This window comes from Tamandua tetradactyla, chromosome 12 (assembly GCF_023851605.1).
Source record: "Tamandua tetradactyla isolate mTamTet1 chromosome 12, mTamTet1.pri, whole genome shotgun sequence".
NCBI lineage: Eukaryota > Metazoa > Chordata > Mammalia > Pilosa > Myrmecophagidae > Tamandua > Tamandua tetradactyla.
Genome location: NC_135338.1, coordinates 34,486,831 through 34,512,242, shown reverse-complemented (window position 1 = coordinate 34,512,242; position 25,412 = coordinate 34,486,831). Strand labels below are relative to the sequence as shown.

General features: G+C 40.9%; 1 pseudogene; it reads left to right on the top strand.

Annotated features, from left to right (window-relative positions):
• Window positions 1-4,289: 4,289 nt before the first annotated feature.
• Window positions 4,290-4,532, top strand: LOC143651300 (ATP synthase F(0) complex subunit f, mitochondrial pseudogene; annotated as a pseudogene).
• The last annotated feature ends 20,880 nt before the right edge of the window (window positions 4,533-25,412 follow it).

Genomic DNA, 25,412 nt, shown 5'->3' with positions numbered 1-25,412 from the left:
AAGCTGAGGGATGATCAGAAACTGGGCCCATCCTCACCCACCAAGGCTCAGACTCTAATTCTGCCTCTGCCTGCCTGTCTTCTATTCATCACAACTCCTCACCCCACTTGCTAAAAACTATTTCATCTGCACAAGAATAGGTATAAAATTTGGCACAGAACATGACTAAGTCCACAGGGAATGAGAAGAGAAAACAGGAGGTGACCAGGAAGCTTAAAAGACCCATCTCTTGGTGCAGGCTGCAATACCTACCTAAGGCACCAGATCATTTCCAAGTACCTGTACTGTTTTTATCAATGGCAGATAACCAAATTTTAGGCATGCCAAGCCTTCTTGGCAGGTCTTAAAAGGAGATTTTATATTTGGGTCTCTTGGAGAAATACAACAATCTATATACATTCAAATTGTCTATTGATATGATGAAGAGAAAGGAGCTGCTCTGACCTGCTTGGGGTACAGGTCTACATGAAAATTTTCAAGTCAATCCATATTAGCTTGAATCCTAGTCAATAGGAACCACCTCAGACTTCCTTAAGCAATAAAAAGAAATTTTCTGGAAGACTCCTGGGCATCCAAGGAAGCCTCAGGCAGCAGGACCTCTACAGAAGCCCAAGAACTGGAAAACTACCAGGGAACCCCCACCCCCTTGGCAGTGTCTCTTCCTTTCCCTTTCATCTGCGCTTCTCTCTGTGCTTCTGCTTCATTCTCCTTTCTCTGCAAAGCCACCAGCTCTGCTCTTCCATTCCCATCACGCTTGCAACACCCATGTATCTCCCTCATTTGCATCTCCTCCATTCAGGGGACAGGTCAAGCTAATCAACTACCTCTTAAGGCTCCAAAATCATGAGAATCTGATTGGCCCAAACGTTGGGCAAGTATTCACTTCTGGTTGACAGGATCACATGACTGTCAGGGGTTACCTCCTTGGGTGAGTTCTCCAGGAAAGGAAGTCACAGTCGGCTGGGTAGGTAGCATCACAGGCTTTCATCAACCTGTCCCCCGTCATTGACATACCCCAACACCATTGTCCCCATCCTCAACACAGCTAACACTTACATGTGTTAGGCACTATTCTAGCAATGTGTGCACAGTCATTCCTTCAGTCCTCTCACCAACCTGTTCTATAGATGTAGGAACTGAGGCATAACTTGCTGTCTTTGTTCACCAGGCTGCTATGACAAATCCCATGCAATGGGTTGGCGGAAACAACAATTCATGTGCTCACAATTTTAGAGGCGAGAATTCCAATTGCGTTGGTAAGGTAATGCTTTCTCTTGAAAACCTGTAACGTTCTGGCATTGCCTTACCACAATCCTTGAGGTTCCTTAGCTTGCTTCTCTGCCTCCCATCACACGATGATCCCTCTCTCCTTGTGTCTGCTCTCTAGGTTTCTGCTGACTTCAAGCTTTTCCTTCATAGCGTTCTCTGGCTCTGGCTTCTGGTTTCTTCTCTTTACAAGGTCTCTGGTAATATGGATTAAGACCCACCCTGATTCAGTTGGCCACACCTTAACTAACAATAATATCTCCAAAAATCCTATTTAGAAGTCAACTCACAATCACAGAAACAGGGATTAAGATGGAAAAGTTTTGGTAATGGAGGGCAGTGATGGTAGTACAACACTGTAACTGTAATTACCACTAGTGGATTGTATATTTGAATGTACTTCGAAGGAGATATTTTATGTTTATTATATATATGTTCCTAGAATAAAAACTTTAAAAAACAACAATATAGGACTGTCCAACCCTAACAGTGAACCCTAATATGAACTATGAACTATTATTACTAGTACAATTATAATAATATTATTTCATCAATTGTAACAAAGGTACCACACTAATGCAGAGTGATAATTAAGACGGGAGGAGGAATATACAGGAACTCTGTATTTTCTGCATGATTTTTCTGCAAACTTAGAACTTCTCTAATAAGAAAATTATTAAAAATAAGACATGTCTTTTGAGGGGGTACATAATTCAATCTACCACACTTGCTCAAGGTTACACACAGTGAGTTAAGGGCAGGGCTAGAAGTCAAACCAAAGTGGTCTAGATCTAGCTCCCTAGTCCGTGTTGTCTTAACCATTGGATTCTCCTCCTTGGAGGTTCCCAGCTGCTGCACTCGTCCCTAAAGAAGCCCAGGAAGGGTTGACATCACTTTGCCCCTCATTTCCTTTCTCTGGGATGAAAGCGCTGTTTCCAGCTGAAGCAGAAGATCAAGTCTCCCTCCTTGTGGGGAAACTTCCTGGTTTCTGCTGACTCCTCTAAGATCTTACCTCCAGCTGTCTGGAGAAGGGACCAGGGTTTATCTCACAATAACCCTGAGGCATGTGTGAAGTGCAAATACCTCTGTCATGGGAGAAGCCACTGACCTGCCCCCTTCTCCTTACTATCTTCAGGATGAGATTGGATGAGAATTTAGGAGAGGAAGTTTCCTGGATTCCCAAGCAACGGCTTAGACCTTTGGGCTTCCTCTCCTGGTGCTTGATGCTCTCCATCTTCACGAGCCTCCAGGCGATTTCCTGGACCTTCCAACACGGAAGTGGAGGGGGAATAGGGGAACACGGGAGGTGGGCGGGGTGCAGGGGGGAGGAGGGGGCGGGGACTGTGTTGCAGCCAGACCTGGCATGAACCTAGCCCTGCCAGCCACACTTGTACCCCTCCAGCTCCTTCTCCGCCCAGGAACCAGAACAGCTATTTCTAAAAAACACAAGCCTAGTCACGCCCCTCTCCTATTTAAGAGCCATATTAACCTCTCACTGCCCTAAGGCCAAGTCCAGATTCCTTTGCTCAGCCCACAAGGCCCTGCATGGTCTGATCCCTTCCTGCCCTCCTGCCACCATTCCCGTCCACCTTGCCTCACTCACAGCCCTCAGCCCTGAGCACCAACTTCTGTCCCTCCAAAGAGCTTTCTGCACTGTTGGTTCTGCCTGGAACCCTTTTTCCTCCAACTCCTCCTTCCATTTGACTGGCTCCTTCAGGGCTCAGCCCCAACCAGGCCCCCGTTTTGTGATCTCACCACTCCTTAGATGTTTCCTTGGACCATTTCTCATCATTTGTAATCAAACACTCTGTGTGTTGCCTGTTCTGTGTCTGTCTCCTGCCCCAGCCAGACTCTAAGCCCGAAAGAGCAGAGCCCAGGTTGGGCTGGATCACTGCTTTATTCCAGCAGCTGGCACATGTCTGGCACTGAGTGGGTGGTCAATAAATCTTTGCTGAATGAATCAGTGAAATGGTAAAAGGAACCAGGAAGCCAGCAATGTGAAGCATAACAACCCTGGAAACAAAGGGAAAAGGAAGCACAGAAATATGCAATAACAGACAGAACATTGGATGCTCAAAGACCCTGGGTGGGAACCTTAGGACTAGAAATTAAGGCCTCCTGGCCTTTCTAGAATATTGCATCTCCATTGGTCTCCTGAGAGGGTGCTGACCAGAGATTTGGGTGGATTCTGGTAGTTATTCCTGTGCAAGAGCTCTGCTCCAGTCTTGCTCTGCAAAGGTGGTGATGCCATTGGTTACACAGAGATGCCTATCCAGAATAATTTTAGTTTCAGCAAAATGTGGCCTCCCCTTTTGGGTCTCAGCTCCTCTGTCTATAAAATGGTATCTGAGCAAACCAGATTCAGATGCTTGTTGAAAATAAATGTTCTAATCCCCAGGTGTAGGTTCAGTCTCTAGGGAAGTTGTAAGAGAGTCCAGCATAGGAGGGAAGAAAGAGCAGTGAGCCAGGAGGCAGAGGACCTGACTTCCCCACCCCTCCCGGCTTCCCATTCTGCTGCAGAAAGAGAGAGCTGGATTCATTATGCTAAAGTCTCCTCCACTGCTAAAGTTCTAGAATTCTGTGACTAAATCTTTTACAAACTGAAGTTGCTTTTAGGGCCCTAAAGTAATCGTTTTTTAACTTCTTATCTCCAGAAGCCTGAAGAAAACAATAACTAATCCTTATAAAATGGTTCTTAAGTTTCAAGCCCCCGGCTAAGCTTTTTTCATGGATTACCCAGTTTTCATAGGTGAACCAAGACCCAGAGATGGCAAGTAATTTACCCAGGGTCACACTGCTGGCAGGGAGTGGGGCTGGGACTTGAAGTCAAGCAGAATGGATATAAGTATACCTTGGAGATACTGCAGGTTTGGTTCCAGACCACCACAACAAACTGAGTCACATGAATTTCGTGGCTTCCCAGGGCATATAAAATCGTGTTTATGCTATACTATAGTCTATTGTGTGCAGCAGCATAATGTCTTATAAAACAATGAACATCAGCGGACACCCAGGACTCCAACATGGGGTCTATTCTGCCAATTTGACTTATGAATGTCAAATTAGGATAGCTGCCAAGCTGGATACTGATGCGGGATTTCACCCCTAAACACATTGCTGGAGCCTTTCACAGAGGTTACTCCCAGTATTACAACAAGTATACCAATGTGAGGAAAGGTGACATCGCAGGGATTTCTATGGTAGTGACAGCTTACGTGGTTTTCAGCTACTGCCTTTCATACTAGGAAGTCAAACATGACCAGTGATGCAGGTACCAAGGTCAGTATGAACTCACTCTGCATTCCTGACCATGGCAGCCTCTGCCCTGGCCCCTCCTTAAGGAACACCATCCTTGGGGAATCCTTACATATCTAATTGAGAACTAATGGCCAATAGGCAATGATGGGTATGCGAAATAATAAATGGACATACCTTAATGTAAAAATACTTTACATCTGAGCCTTCAGCAAGTTGTCATCTTTTTTGCTGATAGAGGGTTTTGCCTCGATATTGATGGCTGCTGATTGATCAGGGTGGTGGTTGCTGAAGGTTGGGGTGGCAATTTCTTCAGATAAGACAGCAATTGAGTTTGCCACGTTGACTGACAATTCCTGTCATGAAAGATTTATCTGTAGCATGCAATGCTGTTTGATAGCATTTTACCCATAGAAGAACTTTCAAAATTGGAGTCAATCCTCTCAAAATCTGCCACTGCTTCATCAATTAAGTTTATGTAATATTCTAAATCCTTTGTCATTTCAACAATGTTCACAGCATCTTCACCAGGTGTAGTTCCCATCTCAAGGAAACACCTTCTTTGCTCATCCATTGAAAGCAAGTCCTCATTCGTTAGTGTTTGATCATGACATTGCGACAATTTAGGCACATCTTCAGGCTCCACCTCTGGTTTCACCCCATCTGCAGTTATTTCCCCCACTCAAGTTTTGAATCTCTCAAAGTTATCCATAAGAATTGGAATCAACTTCTTCCAAACTCCTGTTAATGTTGCTATTTCAACCTCCGCCCACAAATCAAGAATGTCCCTAATGGCGTCTAGAATGGTGAATCCTTTCCAGAAAGTTTTCAAGTAACTTTGCCCAGATCCAAAGAAGAATCACTATCTACGACAGCTATAGCCTTATGAAATGTGTTGTGTAAATCATAGACTTAAAAGTCAAAATAACTCCTTAATCCATGGGCTGCAGAATGGATATTGTGTTAGGAGGCATGAAAACAACATTCATCTCCACACACACATCTCCAACTGAGCTCTTGGGTGACTAAGTGCATTGACAATGAACAGTAATATTTTGAAAGGAATGTTTTTTCTGAGCAGTATGTCTCAATATGGGGCTTAAAATATTCAGTAAACCATTTTGTAAATAAATGCGCTGTTATCCAGACTTTGTTTTTCCATTTATAGAGCACAGGCAGAGTAGATTCAGCATAATTTTTTTTTGGGGGGGGAGGGGTTGGGTTGAGTGCCTGGGCTGGGAATCAAACTGGTTCCCCAGCATAATTTTAATTGAAGATTTTCAGAATGCTAAATGAGCACTGCCTTCAACTTCAAGTCACCAGTTGCTTTAGTCCCTACAAGACAATCAGCCTGTCCTATGACTCTTTGAAACCAGGCATTGACTTCTCTCAAGCTATGAAAGTCCTAGCTAGCATCTTCTTCCAATATGAGGCCGTTTCATCTACATTGAAAATCTGTTGTTTAGCGTAGCTACCTTTATCAGTGAGCTTAGCTCGATCTTTCGCGTAAATTGCTGCCCTTCTACATGAGTATTTGTTGCATCACCTTGCACTTTGATATTATGAAGACACTTCTTTCCTTAAACCTCATAAACCAGCCTCTGTTACTGTCATACTTTTTTTTCTGCAGCTTCTTCACCTTTCTCAGCCTTCATAGAATTGAAGAGAGTTAGGGCCTCGCTCTGAATTAGGCTTTGGCTTATAGGAAATGTTGTGGCGGGTTTGATCTTCTATCCAGACCACTAAAACTTTCTCCACATCAGCCGTAAGTCTGTTTCACTTTCTTAACATTTCTGTGTTCACCTTGTAGCACTTTTAAGTTCCTTCAAGAGCCTTTCCTTTGCATTCACAGCTTAGCTACCTGTTTGGCACAAGAGGCCTAGCTTTTGGCCTGTCTCACTTTTTGACATGCCTTCCTCACTAAACTTAATCATTTCTAGCTTTTGATTTAAAATGAGAGACATGAAACTCTTCCTTTCACTTGAACACCTAGAGGCCATTGTAGAGATATTAATTAGCCTAGTTTCAATATTGTTGGGTCTCAGGGAATAGGGAGCGCAAAGAGAGGGAGAGAGAGATGGGGGACTGGCTGGGCAGTGGAGAAGTCAGAACTACACACATTTTCTCTTAAGTCAACCATCTCAAATGGGTGTGGCTTATGGTACCGAAAATAATTAACAATAGTGACATCACTGATCACTGATCACCATAGCAGATATAATAATTTTAAAAGTTTGCAATATTGACGAATCACCAAAATGTGACCCAGAGACATGAAATAAGCACATATCGCTGGAAAAAACTGTTGCCAATAGACTTGCTCAACACAGGGTTGCCACAAACCTTCAATTTGTAAAATACACAATGTTGGTGAAGTGCAATAAAGCAAAGCACAATAAGATGATACAGTATGCCTGCACTTCTGATTATTGCCACCTTCCCAGTGGCACAAACTGCTGGCGATTAGTTTAGACACAGGTATCTGAGTCAATCTGATGAATCAAAAAGTAATGCTATTGACCTCTTTTGCTGAGGGATTGTGAAAAATGAGCCACTGAGTCTTCCTGTAATAGAAATCAGTATAACACCAGCAAGGGGTGTCAGAAAAGCAAATAAGCAACTACAGGGTGTCCCAGCTATATAAAGATTCGGTGATCTGGAGACACTGTGATTCTTCCAACAGCTTCTAACCCTCACACACCATGGGGAGGAGGGCTGGGTAGGAAGAAGGATGCGTTTACCACTGAACCGTAGAACACTGGAATCTGAGGTTCACTCACACTCTCTCTAAACACCCTCCGTGGGTCAGCAGAGATCAGAGGGAGCAGGCCACGGGGGCAGCTGGTTGGGGTCGGACCACCTGGAGCCTCCAGCCAGCCAGAAGTTTCGGGAAACTCACTTCCCCAACCTGCTTTCTTCAGCACCTGCCTTCAGTACCTATGCACCCTCGCTTCCAGGTAGAGGTCTCACACTCAAGACACTGCAAGGGACAGGCATGGATTTGTACTGGGTGAAGGAGGAGGGTGGGGACTGCAGCAAATGGAAGAGCAGATGCCTCTGTGGAAAGCCAACAGCTTCCATCGAAATTGAAAGCCAACCCATTGTTGCCTTGCAAGGGAGAGGCCCTATTGTCAGATCTTCCACTTTAAGATTAATAAATAAATTCTGACTTTGGTGTGAAATGTGTTTATTTTTAAATATCAGAAACTAAGTTTTAAAAATGTCTTAAACCCCTGGCCAGGCAAACAATACACACAAGTAGGCAGATATAGCTCTGAGGGTTAATATACCTCCCTACTTTTGAGTTTTCTGTCATAGATGAGAGACTTATTTTGGGGATGCCACAACAGTTTTCTCTTCTTTTCCTGCACCCACTGCTCCTTCAGAAATGCTAAATAGTCACCGAGTATTTCAAACAATCCTAAATCCATGTGCTACATCTAAGCCATTTCGATACTGACTGCATCTCTTCTGTGAAGATAAATGGCGGGGATCTTATAGACTGGGACAGAGCAGAGGGAGCCCGGTGGAGTCTTAGTGAATCAGGTCCACCAGAGCTTGGGAGATCCTGGTTCCCTTGGAAGTGTGAAGGGGTCTTCTCCTACAGGAAGAACCCCAGACAGAGCATCAGAATACAGCTGAGCTGAGTCAAACAGGGGGAAGGAGGTGCACACACACACACTCACACACACACACTCTCACACACACACTTCCTCCACCAGTTGCTTCAAGATCAACTCCCTGGTACTGACTGCTGGTTTGAAACTGTTAAGTACCCTAGAAAAAACATGCTTTTTAAATTTTAATCCAATCTTGTAGGGACAGATTTATTGTGGTGAGACCTTTGGATTAAACTATTTCCATGGAGATCTGGCCCTACCCATTCAAGGCGGGTCTTAATTAGTTTACTGAAGTCCTTTAAGAGGAGAACATGAAAACCAAAAGACAGAGATTTGGAGACACTTGGAGACAGACAGAAGCTCAGAGAGGAGGCCACTGGAATCAGGAGCTGAAAGCAAAGGGAGCAAAGGGCCAGCAGGTATCACCATGAAACTTCCCATGTGACAGAGAAACCCTGGACATGATTGGCCTTCTTGAGTGAAGGTATCCTCTTGCTGATGCCATAATTTGGGCATTTTCATGGCCTTAGAGCTGTAAATTTGTAACCTAATAAACCCCTTTGGAGAGGGCAAACCGTTTCTGGTATTTTGCATCCTGGCAGCTTTGGCAAACCAAAACACTGACCCTGTAGGAATTTCAAGGCCTCCGGAGAAGGGCAGATGTCTGTGACAGATCAGGCATTGGGATGGAGCCGGCTCTCTTCCTAGGCCTAAGGAGGACTGAGCAAGAGTCTCTTCTCCACTCAGAGAGAGCCCCTGAAGTTGCCAGCACCTCACAATGCGGAGGGGAGAGCAAGCACCTTCCTTACTACCCTGAGTAGCGTTCCAATCACTGTGTTTTCAAGACAAAACAAACAAACAACAAAAACAAAACAACAGCAACAAAAACCAAGACTCTTGCAAACAGACACTCAAGGGAAGCTGACTTTGTTTCAAACTCCTGTTGTTTTAAAAGCAAATGAAAACATCTCATCTATCTGGAACTCAGCTGTCTGGCAACTTTGCAGGTCTCTATGACTCGAGCTGGTCAATGAACTTTTTGGAATGCCACTTTCCTCATCTGTAAAACAAGGGTAAAAATCCCTGCCCTGCCTGCTAGACAGAGCTGCTGTGAGGCACAAATAAAACAAAGCAAGAGAAGCACTTTCCAAACCAAGAAGTGTTTCATAAATGTAAACTGTGATTATTTTTAACTTTCACATAGCTGAGAATGAAGACTTAAACCCCCAAAAGGCCTTTGAAAAGCCAAACGGTTGTCATAAATGCCATGTGTTAGTGAATATTATTTACAGGAAAGCACTTCAGGCCCTCACTTAGGGCCTGTTTATTCTTGTTTTACACAATTTGAATAAACTTAGTTTCTAAGTAGGGAGATAAATTAGAAGACAGAGGCTGTCTAAGGCACTAAATAGTCTGCAGTAAAAATTCCCAGATAACAGCAGCTATAACTGACATATTAACTAAATTTCATATTTATTCCAGCTCCCGTGGTTCTTACCTCATATTCCTTTTCTGTTCTCGAATTCCATCAAGGATGCCACATCTATTTAGTCATCATGTTTCCTTGGGCTCCTCTCTGCTGTGACAGTTTCTCAGACTTTCTTGTTGTTGATGACCTTGACAGTTTTGAGGACTCCTGGTCAGGTATTTTGAATGCCCTCTGTTAGAATGTGTTTAGTGCTTTTCTCATGAATGGTCTGGGATTATAGGTTTTGGGGTGGAAGACCGCAGAGGTAAAGTGCCCTTCTCATCATACCAGAGCAAGGGCACGTACATCCCCGTGATTTATCAATAGTGAGGTTGACCTGAATCACCAGGCTGACGTCGTGTTTGTCAGGTTCTTCCACTGTAGGGTACTATCCCCTCACCTCCTTTCCACACTGTATTCTTTGGAAGGAAGTCATTGTGCAGAGCCCACACTGAAGGAGGTGGGGACTTATGCTCCTCCTCCCCACTGATAGAGGAGTATCCATGTAAATTATTTGGAAAGCTTCTGCATGGGGGATTTATATCTCCCTCATTTACTGATTTACTCAATCATTTGTTTATATCAGTATAGACTCATGGATCGTTATTTCATATTTGGGGCTATAATTCAATATTAATTTATTTGTTTATTGCTCAAATTAGTCCTGTTTCAGCCATTGGGAGCTCTGTCGGTTGGTTCCCATGTCTCTTTGACATGCATCAATGTCGATTTGTGGTTTCTGTTTGTTTGTTTGTTTGTTTAGTACTTCCTTCCTTTCTGAAACTACATGATGCTCCAGCTCATCTTGCATGTTTTGTGCCACAGTCCTAGAGTCAGCCATTTCTCCAAGGGTCTGGTTGCTTTTATTGGAGAATTGTTCTAGAAACTAAGATTTGGATTTGAGGTGTGCTCATTGCCACTGGGATGTTATTACGTCTAGACTCTCCTAGCTGGTAGAACAAATACATGTCTGTATATTGACAGTATATCTAGATAGATAGATATATAGATTTAGAGCTATATAGTTCCAAATGTAACCATCTCTATCTATGTAAACCTAAGCATGAGTGCACACTGATGTCTCCAACTTCATTCCATTATCATATAGTTCATTCTAACCTCCTCCCCTTGCTTTTCTATAAACTCCCACTCCAATAGTGAGAACACCGGTCATCTGCCATCTGCCACTTAATTGTTCAATTTCAGCATCCATGTATAGCATTACTGGAATTGTTAACCTGTATGTCTCTGGAAAAAACTTTATCAACTATAGTATAGTACTTATGTGCAGTTATTTTGGCCTTTGGTCTTACAAACTATTCATTTCCAGTTACTTGTGTCAGCACCTTTTCCTCTCATTCTCTTCAGCAAGGTTGTTTCATACATTTGTAATGCAGTTAGATTCTTTTGTCACAGTCTACATTCCATTCTGGGATCCTCTGACCTCCTAAATGATTTTTTAAGTTGACATACATTAAGGTTCAGAGTTTGTGTTGTAAAGTTCTATGAGTCATGTATCAATCTATTCATCACCACACATCATAGAGAATAATTCATCACCCTAAAAAATCCCCTGTGCTTCATCTATTTTTCATTTCCTTCCCCAAGACTCTGGGAACCACTGATTTTTTTTTTACTGTCTTTATAGTTTTGCCTTTTCTGGAATGACAGATAATGAGAATCATATAGCATCTAGCCTTTACAGACTGGCTTCTTTCTCTTAGCAGTGTGTATTTAAGGTTCATATATGTCTTTTCATGGCTTGAGAGCTCATTTCTTTTTATTGTTGTGTAATGTTCCATTGAATGGATGGAACATTATCCATTCACCTATTGAAGGACATCTCAGTTGCTTCCAATTTTTGGAAATTGTGTACAAAGCTCCTATAAATATTTGTGGGCAATTTTTTCCTTCTTTTTTAAATTTTAAAAAATATTTTTATTAATAAACAACATACAAACACAAACATTCTTAACATACAAACATTCCGCACAAGGTGTACAATCAATGGCTCACGATATCATCACATAGTTGTGTATTCATCACCATGATCATTTTTCAGAACATTTGCCTCACTCCAGAAAAAGAACTAAAAAGAAAAAAAACTCATACATATCATACCCTTTGCCCCTCCCTCTCATTGACCACTAGTATTTCCATCTACCCAATATATTTTAACCATAGTTCACCCTATTATTTGTTTATTATTATTTTAAAAAATATTTTTATTATAAACAACGAACAAACATTCTTGACATGATTATAATCAATGGCTCACAATATCATCACATGGTTGTGTATTCACCACCATGGTCATTTTTTTTGAACATCTGCATCTCTCCTGCAAAAGAAAGAAAAAAGAAAAAGCTCATATATGCCATTCCCCTTACCACTTCCTTTCATTGACCACTAGTATTTCAATCTACTCGATTTATTTTAACCTCTATTCCCCTTATTATTTGTTTATTTCTTATCCATATTTTTTACTCATCTCTCCATACCAGAGATACAAGAAGCATCAGGCATGAGGTTTTTACAATCACAGTCACATTGCAAAAGCTGTATCATTATACAGTCATCTTCAAGAAACAAGGCTACTGGAACACAGCTCTACAGTTTCAGGCACTTCCCTCTAGCCACTCTAATTTACTATAAACTAAAAAGGGAATATTTATATAATGCATAAGAATAACCTCAATGATAACCTCTCAACTCTGTTTGAAATCTCTCATCCACCAACTCTTTATTTTGTCTCATTTCTCTCTTCCCCCTTTTGGTTAAGAAGGTTTTCTCAATCCTTTGATGCTGAGTCCCAGCTTATTTAGGATTTCTGTTCCATGTTGCCAGGGAGGTTTACACCCCTGGGTGTCAGGTCCCACATAGAGAGGGCAGTAAGTTTGCTTTCCATGTTGTTTGAGAGAGAGATAGGCCACATCTGAGCAACAAAAGAGGTTTTCTGGGGGTGGATCTTAGGCCAGATTGTAAGTAGGCTTAGCCTACCCTTTGTGGGGATAAGTTTCATAGGGACAAACCCCAAGATTAATGGCTCACCCTATTGATTTGGTTGTCCCTACTGCTTGTGAGAATATCAGGAATTCTCCAAATGGGGAAGTTGAACTTTTCCTGTGGGCAGGTTTTTGTATGGACTTACATTTTTAACTCATTTGGATAAATACCTGAACACAATTGTTGGATCATATGGCAAGACCATGTTTAGCTTTGTAAGAAACTGCTAAACTGTCTTCCAAAGTGGTTGCATTCCCATTAGCAATGAATGAGAGTACCTGTTGCTCTGCATCCTTGTCAGTATTTGGGATTCTCAGTTTTTGTATTTTAGACATTGTAATGTGTATATAGTAGTATTCATTGTTTTTTTAATTTGTAATCCCTATGACAAGTTATGTAGAGCATCTTTTTGTATGCTTATTTGCCATCTTATATCTTCTTTAGTACAGTGTCTCTTCAGATTTTTCATCCATTTTTTATTGAGTTAATGCTTTCTTGTTTTTTTTAAGAGTTTTTTGTATGGTTTGGATACAATCCATGTATCAGATAAGCATTTTGAAAATATTTTCTCACCACCTGTGTCTTGTCTTTTTGTTCTCTTAGCAGTGTCTTTCCAGAGCAAAGTTTTTAGTTTTAATAACATCCAGTTTATCACTTTCTTTCATGGACTGTACTTTTGATACTGTATCTAAAAACTCATTGCCAAACCAAAGTCACCTAGATTTTCTCCTGTGTTTTCTTCTAGAAGTCCTGTATTTTTGCATTTTATATTTAGGTATATGGGTCTATGATTCATTTGGGTTAATATTTGTAAAGGTGTTAGAACTGTGTCCTAATTTGTTTGGTTTTGTTTTGCCTATGGGTGTTCCATTATTCCAGCATCATTTCTTGAAAATACTATTTGTTCTCAATTGAATTGCCTTTGCTCCTTTGCCAAAATCAGTTGACTATATTTATCTTGGTCTATTTCTGGGATCTATGTGCCCATTTCATTGATCTATGTGTCTATTCTTTCACCAATACCACACTATCTTGATTACTGTAGCTTTAAAGTGAGTCTTGAAGTCAGGTGGTATCAGTCCCCCAACTTTGATCTTCTTCTTCAGTGTTGTGTTGGCTATTGTGACAGTTAAGATCCTGTGTTAACTTGACTAGGTTATGGTATCCACTTGTTTGGCCAAGCAAGCCCTGGCTTGATTGTTAATGTGAGGATATTTCATGGATATAAAGCATCAGTCAGTTAATTGCATCTATGGCTGATTACATCTACAATCAACAAAGGAGATTGCCTTCAGCAATTAGAGAAGTCTCATCCAATCAGTTAAAGGCCTGAAAGGGAGAACTGATGATTTCAGCAGTCAGAATTTCTAATTCTATTTCAGCCAGCCAACTTCTCTTGGGATATTTATCAAAACTTACATCAGAGCTCCCAGCTTGCGGTCTGCCCCACAGAATTCAGACTTGACAATTCCCAGTCATGTGAGCCAATTCCTATAATAAATCTCATAATATTTGCATTTTATAAATATATCCTGTTGGTTCTTTCTCTATGGAGAACCCTGACTAATACAGTTATTGTCTCAGTTTGCCATGCAATAAGTTGGCTTAAACAATGAAACATTCTAGCTCACGGTTTTGAAGTTAGTCCATATTGAGGCATCAGCAAGGTAATGCTTTCTCCCTAAAACCTGTGGCATTCTGGTGCTGGCTGCCAGCAATCCCTGGGGTTCCTTGGCTTGTATATTGCCTCAAGTCACATGACCACATCCTCTCTTTTCTTCTCTGGGTTCTGTTGATTTCCTGCATCTGGCTCCTCCTTGTAGCTTTCTCTTAACTCTGTCTTCAATTTCTTTCTCTATAAATGGCCTCCAGTAATCCAGATTAAGACCCAATCTCATTCAGTTGGGCCATACTTTAACTAAAAATAGTATCTTAAAATATCCTATTTACAATGAGTTCACACCCACAGTAATGCAGATTAAGAACATGTCTAAACTGGGGGTACATAATTCGATCTATCACAGATATTCTTGGTCTTTTGCCTTTCCATATAAACTTTGGAATCAATTTGTTAATATCTAGAAACTATCTTGCTAGGATTTTGATCAACGTAATGTTGAATCTGTAAATCAAGTTGAGAAGATTTGCTATCTTAACTATAGCATTTCTTCCAATCCATAAACAGAGAATAGCTCTCCATTTATTTAGATCATCTTCAATTTCTTTCATCAGAGTTTTGCAGTTTTCTGCATACAGATCCTACACATAGTTTATTAGAATTACCTGAAGTACTGCTTTTTTTTTTTTGGTACTATTATGAATGGAATTTTTTTAATTTTGCAGTTCCAATTGTTCATTAATGGTATATAGAAAAACAATTGACTTATGGTGTGTTAATCTTATAGCCCACAACCTTGCTATACTCACAATCACATACTGAAATTGGTGGGTTTGGTTTTTCTTGCCAGTTCTTTGGGATTTTCTACATAACAAGTCATGTCATCTTCAAAGAAAGATAGCCGTATTGTTTGTTTGTTTGTTTTACCCCTTCCCAATATGTATGTCTTTTATTTCTTTTTCTTGTCTTATTGCACTAGATAGGACCGTCAGTATAAAGTTGAATAAGGGTGGTGAGAAAGCACAAACTTGCCTTATCCCAATTATAAGGAAAGCATCCAGTTTGCCACCATTAAAAATGATGTTAGCTATAGGTTTTTTGTAGATGTTCCTCATCAAGTCAAGGGGGTTTCTCTCTATTCCTAATTTGCTGAGATTTGTACCACAAATGGGTGTAGGATTTTATCAAGAGCGTTTTCTGAATGAATTGTTATGATATTATGATGTTTCTTCTTTGGCCTGCTAATGTAGTGGGTTGCATTGGTCGATTTTTGAATTTTGAACCAGTTTTGCATATCTGGAATAAATTCTTCTTCGTGGTGGTAATTTTTTCTATAAATTATTGGATTTGATTCGCTAATATTTTGTTGAGAATTTTTGCATATTATGTCCTTCAGAAATAATGGTCTATAGTTTTCTTTTCCTGTAATGCCTTTATTTGATTTTGGTATTAAGATAATGCTGGTCTCATAGAATGAGTTAGGATGTATTCCCTCTGCTTCTATTTTCTAGAAAAAATTGTAAAGGATTGGTATCATTTCTTCCTTAAATATTTGGTATAATTTACCAGTGAAATCGTGTGAGCCTAGTACTTTATATTTTGGAAATTATTAATTATTGATGTGATTGCTTTAATAAATATAGACCTATTCTGATAACCTATTTCTCGTTTTGTGAGTTTTGGTAGTTTGTGTCTTTCAAGGAATTGGTCCATTTTATCCAAGTTACCAAATGTATGGGCATTAAGTTGTTCATCATATTCCTCTATTATCTTGTCATTGACAATGTGATAAGTAATAGTGGTCTCTCTTCCGTTTCTGATATTGGTAATTTGTATCTCCTCTTTTTCTCTTGGTTAGCCTGGCTAGAGGTTTATCAGTTTTATTGACCTTTTCAAAGAATCAAGGTTTTTTTTGTTTCTTTGCATGGTCAAGCACCCGGAATAGAACCCAGGTCTCCGGCATGGCAGGCGAGAACTCTGCCTGCTGAGCCACCGTGGCCCGCCCAGAATCAGTTTTTTGTTTCACTGATTTTCTCTATTTTTCCCTGTTTTCAACTTCATTGAGATCTTTAATTATTTTTCTTCTGCTTGCTTTAGGCTTAAATTTCTCTTCTTACTCTAGTTTCATAAGATAAAATCTTAGATTATTGATTTTAGATCTTTTTTCTAATATATGCATTTGTTGCAATAAATTTTCCTCTAAACACTGCTTTTGCTGCAACCCACAAATTTTGATAAGTTATACTTTCATTGTCATTTAGTTCAAAATATTTTTAAATTACTCGTATGGCTTCTTCTTTGACTCATGTGTTATTTAAAAGTGCACTATTTAATCTTTAAGTACTTGTGAATTTTCCAGATGTCTTTCTGCTATTGATTTCTAGTTCAATTCCATCATGGTCTCAGAACATGCTTTGTATGAATTCTATTCTCTTACATGTGTTAATGTGTTTTATGGGCCAGAATGTGGCCTACCCTGTGGAGTGTTCCATGTGAGCTTGAGAATAAAGTGTATCATGCTGTAGTTAGATGGGGTGTTCTATAAGTGTCAGTTAAATCAAGTTGATGGGTCAACTCTATCCTTACTGAATTTCTGCCTCCTCATTTTATCAATTACTGAAGGAGGGATATTGAGTTTTTCAAGCATAATGGTGGATTTGCCTATTTGTCCTTGCAATTCTATCGTTTTTGTATCACATACTTTGAAGCTCTGTTGATAGGTATATACACATTAGGATTATTATGTCTTCATGGACAATTGACCCCTTTTTCATTATGCAGTTCCCCTATTTGTCTATGATAATTTTCCCTGTTCTGAAATCTGTGTTGTCTGAAACTAACATAGCTACTCTAGTTTTCTTTCATTAGTGTTAATGTTGTATATCTTTCTCTATCCTTTTGTTTATTTATTTTTTTGCATGGGCAGGCACCAGGAATCTAACCCAGGTCTCGAGCATGGCAGGCAAGAATTCTGCCACTAAGCCACCGCCGCACCACTCTATCCTTTTACTTTTAACTTTTAACTTAAGTTAGTCTTGGTATTCATAGTGGGTTTCTTATGGGAAACATATAGTTGAGTCTTATTTATTTTTTTTTCTGATTCACTCTGACAAGCTCTGTCTTTTAGTATATTGAGGCCATTCACACTTAAAGTGAATATTCCTATAGTTGGATTAATATCTATGTTTGTAACTATTTTCTACTCATAGCACTGGTATTTGTTTCTATTTTTTCTTTACCTCTTTTTTGCCTTCTCTGAGTATTTAACTGAGCATTTTATAAGATTCTATTTGTCCTAGAGCTTGCAATATACATTTGCAATGAATCCAAGTCCACTTTCAAATAACACTATAACACTTCACATGTATTACAAGTGCCTTGAAACAGAGAATTGAAAATAATTGAGAATTCACTATTCTCAATTCATCCCTCCCATCTCTTATGATATTGCTGTTATTCATTTTACTTATCCATTTGCTATACTCACTGGATAAGTTGTTACTATTATTTCTTTAAACACTTATCTTTTAGATAAATAAAGATGAAGAAAAATGAAATATTTATATTTTAGCTCCAGTAATTCTTTCTCCCATGTCTTCCTCTCCTATGTTGATCCAAATTTCTGACTTATATCATTTTCCCTCTCCCAGAAAAACTTCTAACATTTCTTTCAGGGACAGTTTGCTGAAATGAATTCCTGCAGTTTTCATGTTTTGTATGTGTGAAAAAATCTTTCTTTCTTCTTCACTTGTGAAGAGTAATTTCACTGGATGTAGGATTTTGGGTTGTTGGTTTTTTTCTTTCAACATATTATTTTACCCCATTCTCTTTTTGCTTGTCTGGTTTCTGTAATGAAAGCACTGTAATTTTTATCCTTTTTCCTCTATAGGTAAGGTAGCTTCTCTCCCCTTGCTTCTTTCAAGATTTTCACTTTGTCTTTGGTTTTCTGATATGTCTTGGTGCATATTTTTTGATATTTATTCTATTTATCGTTCCCTATATTCCCTGGATCTGTGGTTTGGGGTCTGTGATTAATTTCAGAAAATTTTTAGCCATTGCTACTTCTGCTCTATTCTCTCTTTTACACTTATACATATGTTATACCTTTCAAAATGGTCTCACAGCTCTTGGATGTTCTGTTGTGCTTCATTCTTTTTTCTCTTTGCATTTCAATTTGGATATTTCTGTTAACCTATCTTCAAACTCATTGATTCCTTCCTCAATCATTCCTGTGTGCCAGTAAGCCCATCAAAATATTCTTCAAAAAAAAAGACATTCTTCATTTCTATTATAGGGATTTTTATGTATAGCATTTATTTTTTATCCTTTCTTAGAGTTTCCATCTCTGTGTTTATTTTACCCATTTGTTCTTGCATGTTGTCCACTTTTTTCTTTGGAGCAAATGCCCTGTCTAATAATTCCAAAATCTGTGTCCTATCCAAGTCTAGTTCTGATGCATGCTTTGTCTTTTCAGACTATATTTTTTACTGCCTTTTGACATGTCTTGTAATTTTTTGTTGAAAGCCAGACATAATGTATAGGGTAATAGAAACTAAGATAAAAAGCCTTTAGTATGAGGTTTTTATGGTAATCTAGCAAGGAATCAAACTGTGCTAATGTTTGCTGTAATTGTAGGTGCCAAAATCTTCAAATCTTCCAGTGTCCTTGTTTGGTTTTGTTTTGGGACAGGCGGGCTCCAGGAACTGAACCTGGGTCTCCAGCATGGCAGGCGAGAATTCTGCCACTGAGCCACCATCACACCAACCCTCTGGTGTCCTTGTTTTTGTCTCCCCTGCTGTCTTTGTACATCTTTAAGAATGCTCCCTTAAATAGAGTCTATGCCTTGTATTTCTTTCAGCTATAATCCACTGTTAAATTCAAGCACTGTTGATGTGGTGGTAAGGTGTGGATGGAGAGAAGTATTAAATACTCTGATGATGTAGTCTAAGTCTTTTAGTGGGCCTGTGTGGACTCTGACCTTCTCAAATGCTCTTCGTTCCACTCCCCCTTAGGAAGACTAAAGGAGGCTGAAGCTGAGTAAATGCTCTTTCCCCAGGTGGGTTGAGACTCTGGTAAAGTCTTTTCCTCTGGAGAACAGGCCTTTGCAATGGAAAAATGCATTGGGCCTTTGCCAGAGCTACAAGGTACCTTTCTTAGCTCTTTACCATGAGAACCTAGTAGAGTTCCTAGAGATTAAAGCCCACCAAAGTTGGGGACCACCAAGGCTGTGGTCCCCAGGATTTTCTCACTCTCATGCTAGTCCACACTCAACCTCCAGCAACTCATCAAAATGACCATTTTAGTATTCCTACCAGTTTATGGTTCCAGTGGCATCTGTTCCTGGTATGCTGGTCTCAGCTGTGTGTCTCTGCCTTTGCTTGCCTCTGCATGTTTTAGGGTGGTGGCTTGCCCTGAAACCATAATATTCTGATAATTCCAAGAAAAGTCACTGATTTTGAGTTTGCACAGCTTTTTTCTTGTGGTAAAGACCAGGATGACAGCTTACAAGCTCTTTACATACCAAAGCTGAAATTTGGAAGTCAATTTTTCTCTTCAATAAGCTTCTATAAAATGCAAAATACATAGAAGACTGGGCCTATTTAGTGCAGGGTCAGGCAGCCTGTGCACAAGGTCCTAGGGCAACAGAGTCCTATTTTCGATGCCTGAGGTCATCAAGAGAAACCTAAATCATGCTCCAAATACTCAGCTAAACAAAGCAAAGAAGTATAGATACATTTTTTAAAACCCATCAGAATGATTTAACTGTAAGTTTAGGCATCCAGAGAATAAACCATTTTACCTTTTAGAACAATTCATTCCTCTGGGATTCCAAATAGCTTCGGGTTTTACCACACAGGTTTTAGCTCAAAATAGCTGAGTGAAGAGATTCCAAATCAGGTTAAAGTTTTCCTTTCTTTTTCTCTGTTATTATTTAAGAAACCAACTTTACTTTAGAAACTTACACAGAAACCAGCCTCATGTAAATTGCCCCTGGGCCCTGTTCCCATGGGTGTCAGCCGGTTGGGTCCCCAGCTACTCCCTAAGGGAGAGACTCCCAGCTCTGTTCTGACCCGGAAACCTTTGCTTTGCTCCTCCTCTCCCTGAAAGGCAAAACTGCCCTCTCGGAACTCCCCAGGTGTCCTGGGAGCCCGGGCTGCTGAATACAGGTACCAGAGCCAAAGTGCTAATGGATTCATGAAGCTGATTAGTAGAATGAGGTTACAGGGAGGTGTTGATAAAGTTATTTTCTCTCTTTTCTTAAAAAAAGTTGTCCCTTCTTTCTGTGAGCGCGCACACACACACACACACACACACACACACACACACACACACACAGGCTTCTCACCTGAAAAAGACAAACACAATTTTCACTTTCTAACTACCTCCAAATTATTCAGGGTAATTTCCCCATTTCCAAGATCTCAGAATGTTCAGATTCTGGCCTGATTCCTGCTCTTCCCCTTTTGGCATCCAATCCCCCTTTCTCAAAATTCAATACTTTTATGTTGGTCTCCCATGTACACCATTCTCCACTCTTGACATGTTAGTATCTTCTCTCTTCTTCTAGACCAAGAGACCTTAAGAGACCCTCATCTCTTATTCTTCTTAACTCGTATATCTGTCAAAATTTCTGTCATCCACAAGGCTTTGACCAAATACTTTTTAAAAAAATGCTTGTTTTTATTTACTCCCCCCAAAATAATAATAGCTAAGACTGAGCACTTACTATGTGCCAGGTACAGTTTTAGATACGTCACATGTATGAATTCATTTAATCTCACCTAACAGCCTTAATATTATCCCTGTTTTACAGATGGGGAACTGATGCACAGATTAGTTAAGTAACTTTCCGCAGGCCACAGAGCCAGTAAGTCATGGCAAAGCTGAGATTTGAGCCCATGTCAGTATCTGACTCCATTACCATGTTCCTAACCACTAGGCTATATTGTCTCCTCCAGTGGGCATAGGACCATGAATTAATTTGTTTAGTTAGTCCCCCAAAAGCTATCCTTTGCTGTCACAGTGACAGAACAATTGGCTGGGGTTTAAGACAGTTTTCACTTTCCCAAAAGTTTTGTTTTTTAATTTTCTGGTTAAAAGCACTTTATTGATTACAATATCAATTCACACCAACATTTCACTGAGCTTCTGTACACATGATCACTATACAAGTAAGATCCAAGAATACTGTTGAATTGAGTCTAATTTATTGGTTGATTTAAACCTTCCTAAAAACTTCAATCTAGGTATTTACCTTTACTGTAATTAGTAATACTAGTCTTACTCATAGTTAGCTGGTAACAAGTGTGTGGATACCATTCTAAGTGAGTGAAGAAAAACAATTCAGAATGCTATAATATGAAAATACTTTTATCAACTTAAGAAAACCACAGATGCCTTTGGATAGGGATAAACAAACGCAAGTGTTCAGATGCTTCCCCCAAAGCTGTTTTTTACTATAATTGCATCATAAATGACCTCCGTGGGTTTTGCTCGTATCTACACTGCCCTTGTACTGCTGAAAAGCCCTACATGTGCACTGAGGACACAGCAGAGGTCAGGAGCTACAGTTGACTCCTTTTCAGATTTGAGAGCCAGGGAAAAAGGCAAATGCATGACTCTGGTGAAATGCAAGGATGCAGGGAGAACTTGCACCCTACCTCTGACTCAGCCCCCTTTCCCTTGGCCCTGCATACCGCCATCTGGTGCCCACCAGACGCGGACCACCTGGTGGCTGCTGTTTGTGGGCAGCCGTGGGCAGCAAGCCGCACTGGGAGGAGCCTCTAGCTTAAAACCATCTCCTCTAGGGATGCAGTAGGGTCCAGAGGCCACTCCAGAGCACAGCTTCTCACATTTTAATATGCAAATGAATCACTTGGGTATCGCGTGGAAATTATGGTTCTCTAGGTCTGAGGTAGAAACTAAGATTCTGCCTTTCTAATAAACTCTCCAGAAGATACTGATTGTGGTGGACTGGACTGTGCACCCTCGTTTGGACATGTTCTCAATCTTGGTCTGCATTCTGGTGGGTGTGCACCCATTGTAAATGAGATTTCTTCAAGATAGGTCTTCAATTAAGGTGTGGCCCCACTGAACCAGGTTAGGCTTTAATCCCGTTTACTGGAGTCCTTTATTAGCAGAGTGAAAGTCAGACACAATGAAGCCATGGGGAGCAGCCAGAAGCAGTTCCATTCCAGAAGTCACTGGAACCCAGAAGAGAAAGGAGACGATGCCGCCAGGTGCATTGCTGTGTAACAGAAAAGCCAAGGACCGAGAATCACCAGCAGCCAGCCCCAGAGTGCCGCAGTCTCTTGGGAGAAACCATGGCCTTGCTGACGCCCTGATTGTGGGACTTCTCCTAGCCTCAAAACCGTGAACTTAACGTAAATTCCTTTTGTTAAGCCAACCCATTGTGTGCTATTGGTTTTAGCAGTGAGTAAGCTAAACCACTAATGCTTTTGTTCCAGATTAAGTGAGTCAGTCCCTTCGATGATTGGGGTGTAGAAACAGTCCCAAGTTTTAGCTTTGAAGGTGTGGTGTTGGTGATGCTGGTGACAGAGGTGGCAGCAGTGGTGGTGGGAATAAGTATATTACATCAAGTACACATTTTACACATTTACAGTTTTCAAAGCACTTTTTTCACGTTTTTCTCGCAGTATAGAAGAAAGAACACAGGATTAGGAGTCAGAAGACAAGGGTTTGAGATGCAACTCTGTCACTGGTTGTGTAAATGTTGTGTGATCTTTGGCAAATTGCATTACCTATCTGTGTGCCATTTCCTTCACCTGAAAAGTGAGATAAAATATTACCAGATCTGTTTGTAAGGTAATAACCCCTTACAAGGTTATTTTGAGGGTCACATGAGATAGCTCTCAGAAGGGGTTTACATACCACAAGTGTGCAGGGTTTGTACATTCTCATCTTCTTGGTCAGGTGTCTGGCTAAGGAGAAAGAGGTATTTCAGAGGCAAGATAGCCCGACGTGCTTTCCACCATCATCAGTTGGTTCTTCTGAGCTAAGAATTTCCTTCTCCTTTTGTCCCTTTGTTGAAACATTCACATTTCCAGAAGGAAAATCAGGCCTGATACAGGCAAGAGGATCTCTGGATGTGGAGTGGGGAAGCCTGGAGTCTAGTCCCAGTCCCATCACTTTCTCTGTAGATAACAGAGGCCCAAGACCTCCATCCCACCCCCTTCAGTGAAATAAAGGGTTGGGCCAGCTATCTCTGAGGGCACTTCCACTTATAAGAACCTATGGTCTTTAACTTGGGTGTGGGTGAGTTCCCTGGATGGCCTTCCTCTGGGGATAGGGTAGACAGCACCACAGCAATGAGGTGCCCAGTGAGAGGGCTGGGGTCCCAAGACTCTGTGGCCTAAGCCATAGTTTGCTCCAGAACTGGCTCTAGCCAATGGCAGAGAGAACCTGGGCCTATGGGCACTGTCAGGCCACAGCTCGTTCCCCCAGCCCCACAACTCCACATTAGCAAATCTGTGTTTCACAAAGGCTCACAGAGAAATGTATCGGTACAAGCTGGAAGTTGATCGGCCACATTAAGAATTCAGCTTCTTTCTCCCCCTGGTCCCACTGGCTAAAAAAGGAGCTGTGTTTGCCATCGGGTGGTTAGTCCAGAATGTGATCACCAGACAGAATTCCATCTTTAATAAATGCAATATCTGGCCAGAAACACAGGGCTTCAAGGCCATGGAGACCTTCTATGTGGATCTGGGTCAGGGTGGCCAGGACTGGCCTGGGTTTGAAGAGCAGGGCTCAGGCTGAACACCGGTTCAGGCCGCCCACCCTCTGCTCTGGTGCCTCCCATGTCCATCCTTAAAATGAATGGAAATAGCCAGGAAGGTAGCTGAGTCCTCTCCAGAAGAAGGGGCCAATAAAGAAATTTTCCTTTCTTGAGTTTCCCTGGCAAGGATTGTTCCAAGGAGCTGTCCAGGGTCTCACCTGAGTCAGGAGGGAATAGGGCACATGAGTGGGATGGGGCAGAGCTCTCTGCTCAGAGGTTGAACGTCTCCCCTGCCACCCTCTCGCCACTCACTTCCAGCTTAGCATGGCAGCCACACCTGGGAGCTAAACTGTGAGTCAAAGAAAAATCTGTCTCAGGCACCCCACTGCTCTATGGATGCCACTTGACCCAGACCCCAGGATGTCAGTCACCGTCTCCTTCTGCACATCCCCACCCACACACCCAGCATTTCTCTCTGCCCACCGCCAGGTCCTCCAGCAACCTGCTCTCAGCTGGGTCGCATGGTTGGGAATTGACCTGTAAATCCATATAAGCTAGTTGTGATCTCCCTGTGGGCAGGAATTATGTCTTTTCTCTCTGTGTTCCCAAACCCTCTACAGGGTTTGGCAAACCAGAGTCATGGAATACGTTTGTGGAACATATTTAATCCATTGACTGAATGGATTAACAATGCATGAGTGAGTGAGTGAGCAGATACTAGTATTAAATAATAAATTATACGTAATGTGATACCTCTCCTAGGGGTACAGACATTTTGCTCTTTTATCTTAAGTCCAGTGGGGGACTTATTTGATGACAGAAGCATTTTCCCAGTGTCTGTGAGATCTCACCAAATAGGTGGCTTCCCTAAAAGTAAAGTTGGCCCTGCTGAGAGCTGGAAAGAGGGTGGGAAGTTTGCAAGGCAGGGAAGTTGCGCTGACAGGGGAGAGGAAGGAAGTAGTAGTTTCTGACCTTCGAGAATGTTGCCTGGAGGCTTTCTGTAGTCTGCCCAGCCCGCAAGAAGAGGATCGTTCAACACGGTGGCTGCCCCAGCTGCAGAGAGGCCTTTAATTTATAAAAAAAATTTCTTTTAACATATGATCATTCCATTCCACATATATAATGAGTAATTCACAATATCATCACACAGTTGCATATTCATCATCATGATAATTTCTTAGAACATCTGCATCAATTCAGAAAAAGAAATAAATCGAAAACAGAAAAAAATTTATACACACTTTACCCCTTACCCCTCCCTTTCATTGATCACTAGCATTTCAAACTCAATTTACTTTAGCATTTGTCCCCCCTACTATTTATTTTTATTCCATATGTTCTACTCGTCTGTTGACAAGGTAGATAAAAGGAGCATCAGACACAAAGTTTTCAGAATCACGCAGTCACATTGTGAAAGCTATATCATTATACAATCATCTTCAA